The following is a 13,346-nucleotide window of genomic DNA, read 5'->3' as shown; positions in this document are numbered from 1 at the left end:
CAAGTGGATGAGAGCGGTGTATTAGGGGCTCTTACAGCTCTTATAACAATCCATACATCCATTGTGTCAAGCACTGCAAAAAATCTCACGGAGGCCATTTATTATGTCTCAGTAAGAACACATCAGGGTACACAAGGAAGCCAGGCGAAAACACAAGGAGGGAAAATCCTGGGCTTCTTTTTCTAGGGATGTAATGCAGGGAGAACATCAGGGTAATGAAAATAACTTGAGCACATGGTTTTAAAATTTAGAACTATATTCACAACAAAGAACGCTTAAAAGAGAGAGTGGGAGAGCTTGTGCTCAGCTTCTGGCTTCAATGGTCATTTCTAGTTGGACACACTTTGTAGCAGAGTCGTGTCATCTCCTTTCAGAATGATCCGTCCCAGTTGTTTTCTTGACTTTGTTTCAGAATCTCTTCTGCGTCATCTGAAACAAGATTCATATACTCATCAAAGCCTATAATAAATACAGCCCTCCATCTGCATATTCACTTGCTCCTATAGCCACACCTGAATCTATTTTGCAAGTCTCTGAAGAAGAGGTTGATGGACTGCACCATCACCTTCTGTGCGTTCTGACCCTGGCCATTGTGGAAGCTCAGAGAAAACACACTTAGCCACATGCTAGCTTAAAAAGTGTATCAAGCACATTGTACATATGTTGCCATCATTTTCAAAACATTTTCTTTCTACTTAAGCCTTTGGTATCAGCTCATCATTTCCCCTCCCTTCCCCAACCTCCCACCTTCATGAACCATTGATAAATTAGAAATTATTTTCAGATCTTACACTGTCCGCTGTCTCCTTTTGCCCAAATTCCAAGGGGTGGGGTTATAGGTCAATCATTGCAATAGGTTCCGACTTTCTCCCCATTCTCCCCCTACCTTCTTCCTACCTCATAGTCTAACTACTCCCATTATAGTTCCTGAGGGGTATATCTGTCCTGGATTCCGTGTGTAGAGAGCTCTTATCTGTACCAGTGGACATGCTCCAGTCTAGCCAGATTTGTAAGGTAGAACCGGGGTCATGATAGTGGAGAGTGGGGGGGGGGGGAGTCTTAAAGAACTAGAGCAGGGGTTCTTAACCTTCCTAATGCTGTGACCCATTAATACAATCCCTCATGTTGTGGTGACCCCCCCCAACCATAAAATTATTTTTGTTGCTACTTCATAACTGTAATTTTGCTACTGTTATGAATTGAGCAACCCCTGTGAAAGGGTCATTCGACCCCCAAAGGGGTAACGACCCACAGGTTGAGAGCCACTGGCCTAGAGCCAATTGTACATCTGTGATGGGCTTTTGGTCTCCACTCTGACCCCCCTCATGATTGTTTTTAGTCTTCTGATACCTGATCCTGCTGACACATCTTGATTACACAGGCTGGTGTGCTTCTTCCATGTGGACTTCCTGGCTTCCCTGCTAGACAGCTGCTTGTTGAAGAATCGATGGTCTATCTTCTAATAGCTGGGCACCATCAGCTTGCTTCACCACATTTGCTTATTCAACACTCATGTTGAAGGTGAGCATCACAGAATGGCAGGTTATTAGAACCAGAGGTCCAGGTCCAATTATCCCTCTCCTACCTTGATATCTAACATATAAATAATGTACACCAGTTTGGCTTTTATCCTTTTTCTATGGCTCTCTTCAGACATACTCTAGAAACACGTGTGTTCTGAGCATCCCTCTCCGCTCATGCACCCACCTTTGGGTTTCCATCCTATCTAGAAAAAAACGGCGATATCTGTGGATCCTTGATGGTGCCATCGGGCCAGTTAGAAAAAAACAAGTTTATGGTTTCCACTTAAAAAAATCTTTCCACTTGTCATTCACCTGTGCTTTTGATGTGCTGGTAGATCTTTATTCCCTTGTGTGTATAACTTCAATAAACATACAACATAAAGTGCCAAACAAATGGGAACAGAAACTTTGCACCTTACGGAGCAGTCATTGCTGTGCCCCTGACCATCATTGTTCTCCAGAAGAAACATAGACCAAAGCAAGCGTGTAAACTAGCAAATACCTTACAATAGAAAAACTTACTGCAAAGCCTGTAAAGGATCAGGCAGCAAGAAACTGCAGCAACAGAAAAAAAGTAGTAGCAAGTAATATTAAAAGCAAAACAGAGCAACAAACCTAAAGCAAGTAAAAATAAATACGAAGCGAATAACAAGCAGCAGTAAATTCAAGGAGAGCAGTCTGACTTTTGTACAAGTGAAATATATCCCCCAAAGGGGTGCACCGTTCCCGGAGGTACTGCAATACCAGGTCGATGCGTGGAGTGGACGGAGCAAGCTCCTATTCCAACTCCCTGCTCCAAAAATCCATTTAATATATTGTCCTCGGATAGAGGACGTATCAGATATTAAGCTGATAAGAACAGATACTACACTTGATCTTAGCCAAAAGGCCGAGAAGCGATGCCACACAATGCCGCCGCGCCCGCACCCGGCTCCGCGCGCGCACTTGCAACTCACGGCGGCTGCGCGCCCGGCGCGTCCTCCGCGCCGCACTCGCCCTGCTCCTCACGCGGCGCGCGCCCGCCACGCGGAGCCCGCGCACATCGCCCTGAGCGCTTCCCGCCGACCATTTCTGGGTCCATTTGGGCTCCGTCGCCTCCGATCCCGGCGACCCTGAAATTTACATGTCGCGCCTCCGCCCCGCCCACCAGGCGTGGCCACCGCGCGAGCTCCACCCTCGGCCGCCTCTGCGCGCAGTCCCCGCCCTCGGCGCGGGGGGCCCCCGCACTTCCCGCCACTCCGGTGGCGTCAGAGAAGGTGTGGCCCCCTGACCGCTGGCCGCGCGGAAGGGTCTCGCGGGGGCGGGGCGGCGTTCCCCAGGTCTGGATCTGGGGGTGGGGGTGGGCGGGGACCCAAACAAAGGTGAGATACTGTCCTTTGAAAGGAATACAGGGGAAGGGACATATTTACAGTTCGAGGGTGACCCGCCTGAGAGGGGGGAAGGAAGAGAGCTCGTTTATTTGCACCGTGGAAAATCGGACTCTGCGGAAGAGGGGAGCCCCCGCCGTCAAGCACTGAAGACCCAATGGGACCGGACTGGTTGGTTGGGGACTGAGGCCCGCTTCCCTCTCCATCCACTGTGGCAGAGAGCAGCCAGGAGCCCACACCCTCACTCAAGCACTGCCCAGTCCGCCCCCGCGCAGGTCGTGAGTGCCACCGCCAGCGTCCAGCCCGAGTCCATCTGACCCGAAAGCGCAAGCTGACTTCACCCCGGGCTGCCTGGGCGCGCAGGTTCTCCCAGAACCAGGATGCTGTCTTCAGGTTCCAAGGTTCTCCCACCTCCGCGACCCACCACCTCCCACCCAGGTCCCATCCCTGTCCCTGTCCCCAGCCACCCCCATGCTGGACACTGGGTTGGGGGAGGCGTCTGGGGTTGGCAGTCTCCTTGCCCCCTTCCTAGACCGCAGCCTGTGGCCGAACTTGAGATGCATGTCTGTGCATGGAGGGATGTGTGCAGAAGATGCAGAGTCGCAGCCTCGAGTCGGCCTCCCTGCTTCCAGATGCATGTCTGTGCGTGGAGGGATGTGGATTTTTCTGTGTGTGCAGAGAACACAGGGTCGCAGGCTTCCATGTGGTTGTGAGGTTTGAGTGGCTAAAACCTCCTAGAATCCAGAAGGGTTTCCCCAGGCTGTCCCCCAAATATGTGCCAAACCTGACACTGCTTGCAACGCATGGTGAATGACTACACACTTGGAGGTTATCCCTGAGGTTCTCAGGCATCTAGAGCAAGCACACTCTCCTCTCTCCCACCCTAAGCAGGGCCCACTCCGTGCTGATAGGATAGTGCATTGCTTCCCTACAGGAGAGCCCAGAGACAGGGTCAAGTCAACTCAGAGAAGACCAAGGTTAGGCTGTCACCTACCTTGTCACACGTGGGCCCAGTGCTGCGCCTTCTGATCGCCTGTACACCCTTCGCTTGTCCACTATGATGTAATCAGGGGGGCTTGCACCTCCCGGAGAGTGTATATATGCTGAGATTGGGAAAATTCTCATGCTCTCTGCGTGGGCCTGGCTGCTGAGATCATGGCCATCCCAGAGGTCAGCAACTGCACACTTTATAGATCTTGTCTGATGGCTCTTTAATTTTACCGCTCAATTACACAACCGCTCCTTGAGCCTATTCAGTTGTGGGGACTGGTACCCCACAATACCTGGGTTCTTGGCTTCCCAGGAGGAAGAAGTCACGCTGAAGCCCGTTTGTAATCCAAGTGGGTTTTCATGAAGGAGGGGAGGAGTTTCAGGCTTTACAGTTTCAAAAGGGTACACACTTTTTCAGGGATGCCCGTGCCAGGCTCAGCTGGGGTTCACAACTGGACCCGAGCAGCCTGTGGAACAGTGCACCCACACCTGTAGGACTGAGGCCAGAGAGGCTACGGCACAGAGGGAGGGCAGGAGTGGGGGGTACAAGGGCGCCAAGGCATTTCAACCTTGACTAGGGAGGCCTGGTTGATGGTATTGGTTGACCCCCACCAGGTTGGGGTCATAAGCCTGGGCCTAGTTTGGGCTGCCCAGGTATACCTCCCACCTGGCTAGGAGGCTTGAATTGAAGCATGCTCAGTTACGGGGTCCTCACTAAGTGTTCCGTGCTGGCAACCTCCTCTAGGGAGTCTTTGCAGACGTGGGAGGGCAACCCCCAGTCCCTGGCTCCAGCTACTTAACATTGCCCCACTGAAGGAGTATGGAGCCAGGTCTCTGGGTTACTGGGCAACGATGTCTCTAGCTGCTTCCTGCTGGCAAAAGGGGCATGACTTGGAGCGTTGGGTCCACACCCTTCCTTCCTACTCTGTTGGAAGGGTTTGTCCACTTAGGGGCCCATGGTGGATGAGCTTGGGGTGATCCAGGAGCTGGTGATCCTGGGGTTGGCTCAGAGTCATTGGTAACCTGACAACTTCCGGAAGAAACAAAACAGGTAGACAGTTTCGGTAAGGCAGGGGCAAACTGCTATTTCAGGGCCCTTGGAGTGTGGGTGAGTGTCACTGGAGGTTTAGAAAGGAAATCTTACAACGACCAGGCCTGGTGTTTAAACTAACAACACAAGAACTGTGTGGAAGCCTTTGCTTGTCTAAAGACTGTTGTGGGGTTTATAATAATTATTTATAAACTATCAAGGGACCAGGGGTGGGATCGGGGAGGGAGGGGGATGGGGGGAAAAAAAGGGAAACCGAGCTGATTCCAGGAACCCAAGTGAAAGGTGAATTATGAGAGTGACGAGTGCAACGAATGTATAAGGGTGCTTTGCTCAATTGATGTATGTACAGATTGTGATAAGAGCCTTATGAGCCCCAATAAAAAGATTAAAAAAAAAGACTGTTGTGGGGTTTTGTTTTTTTTTAAAGACTCATGGTTTTTATTTGCTAGCACGCACTGCTAGTTAATCAATTACAAAGAAGATTCTGCTGAACGCGGTTACAATTAAACACACGGACCAATCCAAAATCTTTATAGGTCTTTGCGTGGTTCACAGGTGGGAGGGGTGGCAGGGCCTAACTCCGCTGGGCTGGCGGCAAAGAACCAGGTGGGCCCAGGTGGCACTAGGTGGGCTTCAGTGAGGGCTGAGATGGGTCCCCTTTGGGAAGGTGGCTCTGGCTCAGAGGAGGCGGGAACTGGGAGGGCTGCGCCCCACCAACAGCAGGACATTCGGAGCTGGCAGGACCCTCACCTTCCGAGTGCTGGTCTACGGCGTCACGGGAAGGCTCCTGCAGCGGGCTCATCGGCAGCCTGTTTAGTGCATGATGTTGGACCGGTGACCAAGCCCACCCCTGGAGCTCTGCCCACATTTGAGCCTCAGAGCGAGGCGCCCCCCCCACCCCGAGGCTACTGGGTCCAATTACGAGCCGAGCTAGCTTATAAATACACGACTTTCAGAACGGCAGGCATAGAGCTCATTAGATCGAATACAAAAATAGATTATATTAATAGGAAACATTTCGTGTTTATCAAATCGCAAATCTAGGCTTTTGTCATTTTTTTTAAAAAGTAGACCAGAGACTGAAAAGATGACATTCGAATAAAGTGAACAATGCGGGTTTTTTGTTTTTGGCGTTACCGTGGTATTTTGCTTTAAAAACGTCCCGAGTGCCGGAGAAGACGACGTAGAAGAGCACTTACCCAGGAGCACCCAAGACAACATTTGCGGATGGGCGGAGATGTGCCCTCCAGCATGCCTCCCGCTTCCCCTCCTGTCTCAGGGTCAAGGCCAGGAGAGTCGGCTCCCTGGGCGACTGGCGGGTTAGTGGGCCTGCGAGTCAGAGAAGTGGGCAACCCGTAGGGAAGGGGCACCCCTTCCGTCCTTCCCGTGGGCTCTTCCCCCAAAGGTGCGAGCGGGTTTATGCTTCAGACTTGTCACGACGACTTCCGTTCCTGTCATCTGCTTGGACACTTGATAGGATAAACTTCCCATCATTGGTTAGTGGGATGGACAGCATTAGTTGAGCCAGTGCTTCTGGATCCTTCTGAACCTCAATAATTTCCTTCCCCAAATTAATAGCGTAACATATCTTTTCGCCTTCCGAGTTGCTCTCAAAGATGTATGCGCTCAGGGACTCTTCTCCCGTGGACTCCGGCGTGCGGCTGACGAAGCCAACCAGCCTCTTGTTTTCTTGGTGAGCAGCAAACTGGGTGACACTGGTCAGTTCAAAGTTGGCCCTTGTTACTTGAGTCTGAGGATCGATCAGCCTCAGGGTCTGGCTGGTGACCATCAGGTGGGACTCGGTCGTGGGGAAGATGTTGTGGACGGCCGGGCTGCCAGGACTTGTCTCGTGGCCTCGTAGATCACTTCCGTGGTGCTGCCCGTCCTCACGGCCATGGACCCCAGAAACCGAACAATGGACATCTGCTGCAGGAGAGAATCTTCCTTCAGCTTCTGGAAATGCTTCATCCTCAGTTTCACCAAATGGGTTGATCCGCCTGCGGCCTCTGTTCTGATCCAGGAACTCCGTGGCGGGAAGCACAATGTCAAACTGGATTGGGGTCCCTGGGGCAATCAGCTGTTCTGCTTCAGGAGCACCAGCTGTGGCTTTGGGCGAGATGTTGTCGTTTTCTGTTTCCGAGTTTTTCACGCTCTGACTGGGGGACCCGCTTTTCTGTTTTCCCCCCGAAGCTTGTGATGGGCGTCACGGCCTCCAGCGCCGTCTGATTCAACCTGAGGGCCACGGCCTCTGGGTTGTCCGTCAGGTAGATCTGTCTGGAGATGTTGCTTATGGCGCAGATCCACTCCTCCTCCTCCTTTCTGCTCTCTGCCTGGAGCGTTATTCCCGATTTTCCATTAGGGGTGGTGATCTGGAAGCAGTACCGCTGGTCCTCTCAGTCCACTGCCATCACCGAGCAGTTGTCCAGGTCCTGGATCAAGCCCCCTGCCACGGCGCCCCTGGGCTGACACATGAGGTTCCCGCCTTGGGTGAAGAAGTGCAGCTGCTCCCAGGTGGTGGTGACCAGCCCTGTTTTATTTCTGAGGTTCAGGTAGCCAGCCTTCTGGATGAGGTTCCGGTTGATCTGTGGTGTGGCAACGTCAGAATCCGGGGTGTAGGCAGCCTCGTTGACAGAGAGCAGCTCTTGCTGGGACACCCGCATCTTTTCAGCGCTGGACGCCATGCACCATGTCTGCAGTGGAGGATAATAAGCTGTCCATATTTCTGGAAAACATCTCTGCTCCCTTCTTAACGAAATGAATCTGTCCGTGGGCAAAGCCCATCATGGGCTCCATCATGAGCACCCGCTTTCGGTACTTACTGCAGCGCATTGAGGGCGCAGTAGTACTGCAGGGAGGAGAGGTGCTGCTTCCGCTGCGCCACCGCCACCTCGGCCATCGAGAGGTCATGCTTGTGTTGTGGGGTTTGGGAAACTCTTCACAGGGTTTGCGTACTTAGCTCTGCTGGGGACCCCCATGTCCCAGACTTCAGGGTTAATGGCACTTTCCCACCACTCCTGTGGGGGACTTTGCAGCTCCTGTGGTAAGGCACATTTGGAAAGCTATCCTGGGGCTGGGGGTGTGTAGACGATACATCTCAGCCTAAAAGAGTGGCTGGACATTCAGGGACTACTAGGAAGCTCTGAGAGAAATAAAAGCCCCATTCGCACCTCAAGGGTTCCATGAAGTGTGTGACTCAGGGGCCTGGGGAAGGAGATAAGGACAGACTAGGCCGCCCCAGTATCTAAGAGGAAATTTACTGATCTACCAGCCACATAGATCCTCACCATAGGCTCCAGACTAGTAATCGCTATCTCTTGCTATGCCGGCCATTTCCATCCTCAGCAGCTGCACACTAACCTGAAGGCAGCTCCCCTCCTGGTTGTTTCCCATAGGACAGAGTGCCGTCCAGTGGCCAGTTTGCTTGCAGCAGTAGCATGGCCCTGGGGGTCGGGGGGTGCCTATCCCAATTAGGGCAATTCCTTTCCCATTCACCTGGTGCCTTGTTCAGGGGTCTTGGAAACCTGGGGGGCAGTCGATGGACGTTGGTTAGCAATGGCGGCTAGTAACTGGGCATGCCTGATGTCCTTCCTTCTCTCCGCCTCCTGAGCCTGGAGTTCGACTCCTGGTCCCTAGTGTAAAAGGCGGCATTAGTTAGCACTAGTGGCCCTCTCTTCTAGGGTAACTCCTGCAGGCTTCTGCACGACCTTCTGGAGTTTTTTCCGAATGTCTGGTGCGGCCTGGGTGAGAAATTTGTCCCCGAGCCACACTTGCCGCTCACGGGAGTCTGTGTCTACAGTGGGGTTTCCTCGGGGTTTCTCGGCTGCTCGAAGAAACTTGCGGGGCTTTCGCCAGGTCCTCGGTTAACAGCTGCCACTTTGGTGTCGCCTGTGGCCCTTTGCCATCCTGACTTCAGTCCTTCTGTGATACACACCAGAAAACGTTTCCCTGCCCACTCCTCTTCGGGTTCATGATAATCCCAAGCAGGGGCAGTGCTAGGCACAGCTGTTTCTCCTATTGGATACGTATGATTCATCCCATGTAAACCTTCTGCAAACTTCCTCGCTCCTTTCAGCACCCGTTCTTCCTCAAAGTCTGTCCCAGTACGACCATTACATCCTTCCAAGTCAAGTCTAGACTAGGGTGAGATGCTGAACGGTCCCTAAGGACTGTTTGGGATTGTCTGCGTAACTGCCTAAGTCATTCTTAATCTGCCTGAGTTCAATTAGGGTGAAAGGCTTGTGAACTGCCCCGGACCAAACTCCCCAGCTTCTGCAGGTTCAGGGTCCGGCGAGGGTGGAGAGGCAGGGCTGGATGTAGAGTAGCCCTCAGCTTCTGGTCCCCTTAGGGGGTCCTCGTTACCCTGGGAATAGAGGCTGCTTCTCAAGAGGAAAAAGGCTCTAACTTAAGGGAACTCTGCCCACCTCCCCATCCTTCCACAGAAACATTCTAGCTGAATCAGGATTGGGAGGCAACGTGTGCCCTTCTTTGGCCAGGTTTCCCCATCACCTAGAACGTACTGAGGCCAGATGGTGTTGCAGAACGAGATTGACTTCTGCTCCTCCAGCGTCTCCAGGTCAAATCGATGCCAATTAGACAGGACACAATGTAGTGGCGCTCCCCTGGGGATAGATCTTCCATTACCCATCTCGAAAACACAATTAAAGGAGAAGTTAAGAGGGAGCCTGTTATATTTCTTGGGTGAAAAATACCTCTCTCCTTGGATTAGCACGAGAAAGAATTCACACTGAAGCCTGGTTTCTGATCCAAGTGGGTTTTTATAAATTATAGCAGTGTCAGGTGCTCCAGTCAACTGAACACAAACCAGAGAAGGGGGGAGACCGAGGCCGGGTCTCGGGGAACTGCAAAGCAGCAGCTGGAAACAAGGACCATAGTCTAGAAGTTCCAGCCTTTTAGGGGCCTTCCGCTGGGAGGTGTGGTTGATGGTACTGGTTGACCCCATTGGCTGAATTAAGCCCACCTGGCCTAGATTGGGGCCCACCCAGGTGTACTGGCTTCGTAGCTCAAGGGCCTGAATTTGGAGCATGCTCAGTAGACACACCTGGCCCCTGCTCACGCTACCTAACAAGCCCAAGGCCTTGGGATAACTGTAGTCCCAGCATGCACCGCTAGGCACCCTGAAACTGGGGCCTACTGCAGGTGCCCCTCTCCCAGGGAGGGGTGGGGGACCCAACCTCTGCTTGCAAACTAGGCCTAGACTGTTTTTCTAGACAGTAAGGAAGGCTTTGGAGTCACCAGCTTGGGTGACCTTACTGGGTTGAGAGAAGGAATTACTAGTGTGAGTAATTCACCGGACCTGGAAACTGAAACCACTGCTTGGAGTGGGCTTCAAATAATCCTCACAAGCGACCACCGCCACGAGCGGCCTTTTCTGCAACCTGTGCAGGGGACACACAAGAGACCTGTTAATTAGTTCAGGGTACACTCCAAGGAAATTGGGGTCCTCGGCAGGACACATACTGTCATAGCAGATCTATAACGGGAAGGTGCATGGCCCAGAGGCCCAAGGTAGTGGTGCTGAAAAGGCTTTCATAAGAGCAGAGTTAGCAGTTACTCAGTGACCTGGCTTCCAAATGCCTTTAGCCAGGGCTTGGCATAAGAAAAAGCAGCCAGGAGGAGAACCTAGACAACACAAAGGGACAAAGCTAAAGCAGACACGAGACTGGCAGGAAAAAAGTGTGTGTGTTTATGGGGGTGGGGGTTGGTACACACAAGGGAAAATTCTCACCCTGAGTGCTTTTGGTCCAACCAAAGGAAGGGCTCACAAGTGAAAGCAAAACGGAACCGAGCTATTTACAAGCCCAGAAAAATCAAAGGGCCGAAGTAAGCACATGGTAGAAAAGTCACATGAAACGAAGGAATCAAATAAAAGAGAATTTAAAAAATTATTTTTTAATGATCTGTACTGAGCAAATATGCTTCTTTCTTCCCCTTTAAAGAGAATTAGCCAAATCTCTGAGTCCATTGGGACTTCCTGACAAGACCTTCCCATAGGTGTCTTTACAACCTGGTCGCTGGATCAGAACATCAGTGGGAAGCTCCAAGTGGGCCTCCTAGTTGACCTGATACTGCCTGTGTAGAGCCATCTCCAAAGCGTTGGATGGGGGAGAAGGGTCCAGAAGGAAATGGGTGGTTCTAGGGACTGTCTGGGCAAAGCCTTCGATGTGGGGAGAAAGCCATGCGCAGAGAGTGGCGATGGCCCGGACAGAAGAGCTGTGTATACACCCTCTGAGTGAGCCCCTGAAAAGCTCAGCCCATTGCCCGGCATTCACCACCTTTGTCTGGCACTCCCACCCCCAACTTGCTGTTCTTAATTGGCCCGGATCCTCCCAGTTGGGCTGTGTTGAAGCTGTTTCTGAAAACAACAGTCTGTGAGGGATGTCACTGACCCGTTAGTGTTGATTATTTGAAGCATTTCTTAAAAGCAGAGGAGTGTGGGGTCCAGCCCCACAGTTGAACAACAGAAAAATGGAGGTGAATTATCAAGAGGGAGGGAGGAACAAAGAGCTGCAAGGGGAGGGCAGCACAACGAGCTGATACCAAGGGCTCAAGTAGAAAGGAAATGTTTTGAAAATGATGGCAACGTTGACAAAATAATAATTTATGAATGATGAAGGGTTCATGAGGGAGGGGGGACTGGGGGGGAGGGAGGGGGAAACGACCAGCACATATTAAGGGCTCAAGTAGAAGGCAAATGTTTTGAGGATGACGATGGCAACAAGTAAAAATGTGTTTCACACAATAAATGTACGGATTGGGTAAGAGTTGTAAGAGCCCCCAATAAATGACTTCTTAAAAAAGCAGAGCTGAGGAACAGGTAATAGGAAAGGTCTGTGCAGTGTATTTAACAATAAGGTTTTAGGGTAAGAGGACTTGCAATAAAGTAACAATGTGTTAACCTTGAATAAAATAACAATGTGTTAACCTTGAATTTCCTGAGAGAAACACTTCAAAGCAAGGGTCTGGCAACTAAGAAACAAATAGTGTCAAACTGGTCTTTGATTTCCTCCTCACCCGCCAGCGCGATCTCCACCCACTGAGCGTGACCCAATCGGTGAAGGAGTTTGGCGTCGCGAAGCGGCCAATCAGAGACCAGACTGAGCCAGTGTGACAAGCTCGAGAACCAATGAAAACCAGCGGTCTCTCGAGTCCTCCTGCGGGGCCAGTCCCAGAGAGAGAGAGCACCTTTTCCTCCAGGTGTGAATCAGAACCCGAGTCTGCGGCGGAACGACAGGGTGCCCACAATGCTCCTTCAGCATAAATGACGACCAAACCCAGGTCCGAGAGCGCAGCACAGGCCTTATTTTATTAACATAAAGAAGCAGAAGGGGCCAAAACACGCAATGGGCCCGGGAAATGTCCTCGGCAGGCCGCATGCAGCTGGGCCACGGACCTCTGAAGACCTCTGCCTGGAGACCAACGGTTTTCAACCCGTGGGTGCCAAATGCACCAAAACCATGGTCTCGGCGGAAAACAAATGAATAAACCTAACACTTGACTGATTATGTGAGCATAAATAAAGGTAAGAAACTCCAATGAACATTACACCGAAAAAGGAAAGTGAAAAGCGCAGACTAAGCGAAATCTAGAAATAAGCACACTTGATTAATATGGTCTAATTTTGGAAACCATATAAGGAATCCCCCGAGGGGGTGCACCGTTCCCGGAAGTACTGCAATACCAGGTCGATGCGTGGAGTGGACGGAGCAAACTCCTATTCCAACTCCCTGCTCCAAAAATCCATTTAATATATTGTCCTCGGATAGAGGACGTATCAGATATTAAACTGATAAGAACAGATACTACACTTGATCTTAGCCAAGAGGCCGAGAAGCGATGCCACACAACGCCGCCGCGCCCGCACCCGGCTCCGCGCGCGCACTTGCAACTCACGGCGGCTGCGCGCCCAGCGCGTCCTCCGCGCCGCACTCGCCCTGCTCCTCACGCGGCGCGCGCCCGCCACGCGCACCCCGCGCACATCGCCCTGAGCGCTTCCCGCCGACCATTTCTGGGTCCATTTGGGCTCCGTCGCCTCCGATCCCGGCGACCCTGAAATTTACATGTCGCGCCTCCGCCCCGCCCACCAGGCGTGGCCACCGCGCCGGCTCCACCCTCGGCCGCCTCTGCGCGCAGTCCCCGCCCTCGGCGCGGGGGGCCCCCGCACTTCCCGCCACTCCGGTGGCGTCAGAGAAGGTGTGGCCCCCTGACCGCTGGCCGCGCGGAAGGGTGCGCGGGGGCGGGGCGGCGTTCCCCAGGTCTGGATCTGGGGGTGGGGGTGGGCGGGGACCCAAACAAAGGTGAGATACTGTCCTTTGAAAGGAATACAGGGGAAGGGACATATTTACAGTTCGAGGGTGACCCGCCTGAGAGGGGGGAAGGAAGAGAGCTCGTTTATTT

The 13,346-nt window shown here is 52.3% G+C and overlaps 2 non-coding genes and 2 pseudogenes across 2 annotated transcripts; all 4 read right to left on the bottom strand.

Moving 5' to 3' along the window:
• Positions 1-201: 201 nt before the first annotated feature.
• LOC142458755 (small nuclear ribonucleoprotein E-like) lies at positions 202-625 on the bottom strand (annotated as a pseudogene).
• Positions 626-2,233: 1,608 nt separating this feature from the next.
• On the bottom strand, positions 2,234-2,424 carry LOC142460310 (U2 spliceosomal RNA). The gene has a single exon (XR_012786542.1). It is a non-coding gene; the product is annotated as a U2 spliceosomal RNA (small nuclear RNA).
• Positions 2,425-5,365: 2,941 nt separating this feature from the next.
• Positions 5,366-8,123, bottom strand: LOC142459895 (DCC-interacting protein 13-beta pseudogene; annotated as a pseudogene).
• Positions 8,124-12,596: 4,473 nt separating this feature from the next.
• Positions 12,597-12,787, bottom strand: LOC142460313 (U2 spliceosomal RNA). The gene has a single exon (XR_012786545.1). It is a non-coding gene; the product is annotated as a U2 spliceosomal RNA (small nuclear RNA).
• Positions 12,788-13,346: the final 559 nt, after the last annotated feature.

Source organism: Tenrec ecaudatus, chromosome 10, assembly GCF_050624435.1.
Source record: "Tenrec ecaudatus isolate mTenEca1 chromosome 10, mTenEca1.hap1, whole genome shotgun sequence".
In the NCBI taxonomy this organism is placed as follows: domain Eukaryota; kingdom Metazoa; phylum Chordata; class Mammalia; order Afrosoricida; family Tenrecidae; genus Tenrec; species Tenrec ecaudatus.
Note: the sequence above shows the minus strand (reverse complement) of the source record. Positions and strands in the feature narration are given on the sequence as shown.